We start from the raw sequence: 1,677 nt of genomic DNA, 5'->3' as shown, positions 1-1,677 counted from the left end.
AAAACCCCAACCCACGTTTCTCCCCTTTTCCCCTCACATACCTTTTCTATACTCCAATCCCTAATGACCGAACTACCTCCTCCCTCTTCTACCATGGCCGAACCATCCCCACCTCCCACATCCCTATCTGGTGCTCATCATATGATATCTCTAAAGCTCACATCTAAGAACTATGTTTATTGGCGCACACAGGTCGTACCCTATCTCACTGGCCAACGCCTCTTCGACTATGTCACAGGTGACAATCGTTGCCCTCAAGACCCTATAAAAGCCAAGGCATGGCGTGAACAAGATGATTTTATTATGAGCCTTCTCATCGCCTCTCTCTCTGAAGAGGCCTTTTCATTAGCAGTTGGACGGACCACTAGCAAAGAGATCTGGGATGCACTCCATGCTGCATTCAGTTCTCCGTCTACAACCAGGATTCTGTCTCTTAACGTCTCCCTTCAAAATCTGGTTCACAAACCAGATGAGACCATTACTCAATTTCTCCATCGAGCCAAGCATCTCTCCGATGAGCTAGCAGCTGCAGGGAAGCCCCTCCCATCGGAAGACTTTAACATCCACATCTTCCGGGCCCTACACCCTGACTATCAAGCCCTTGCCTCCATTATGATGGCACAAAAGGAGCCCATCTCCTACACCGACATGCATGGTCTCCTTATGAGTCATGAGAACCTTCTCCACTCCTGCCTTCCCATTGTTGATCCTGCCATCGATGCATCAGCCCATGTCACTCACCAAGGTCGTGGCCCTCCTTCCACTAGTGGTCGTGGTACAAGCTCCTCCCGAGGCCATGGTCGTGGCCGTGCTAGTGGATTTGGTCGCTCTAATGCATTCGCTCACAATCCATGCACAATCTGTGGACGCACTAATCATCAGACAGACATTTGCTACTACCGCCCACAGGGACCTACCCAAGCCGCCATTCTACCTACCCCTCCCCGTCCCTACAATCGACCACCACCTCAACCCAACGCCTACCATACTACACCCTTCCCTACCCCTCAACCTCCTACCATCGCACCTCCACCCCATCACCCCACACCTCCACAATCCTTCACCACCTCTTGGATCCCTGATACTGGAGCCACCCACCATTCCACCCCTGACTTAACCCAATTCTCCATCTATGATCCATACACAGGTAATAACCAACTTGTTGTTGGTAATGGTAAGGGTCTTCCTATATCTCACATAGGTACTGCTTCCATCTCTTCTCCCTCTCGTTCATTTTCTCTTTCTACTGTTTTACATGTTCCCACTCTCACTTGTTCTTTGTTATCTGTTCAGCAATTTTACCGTGATAATAATGTTTACTTTGAGTTTCACTTTTCCTTTTTCTCTGTGAAGGATCTGAAGACTAATCAAACCCTCTTCACTGGACACAGTAAGCATGGTCTCTATTCCGTTCCAGCATCACCTTATGCCAATCTGACCTCTGCCTCCTCTTTCAGTCGCTGGCATCATCGTTTAGGGCACCCTCATGAACGTGTGCTTCGTCTTATGTTACCGGGTCATCAGCTCGTGAAGTCTCCTTCTTTATGTTCCGCTTGCCAAATGGGCAAAGCTAGTAGATTGTCACTACGTGAAACTAGTACTCGTAGTTCCTCTCCTTTGGATTTGATTTTTAGTGATGTATGGGGCCCCCACCCCACAGTTTCTTCAAATGGGAAT

The sequence above is a fragment of the Macadamia integrifolia genome, chromosome 7 (assembly GCF_013358625.1).
Source record: "Macadamia integrifolia cultivar HAES 741 chromosome 7, SCU_Mint_v3, whole genome shotgun sequence".
NCBI classification, from domain to species: Eukaryota; Viridiplantae; Streptophyta; class Magnoliopsida; order Proteales; family Proteaceae; genus Macadamia; species Macadamia integrifolia.
This window is presented reverse-complemented; position numbering follows the sequence as displayed.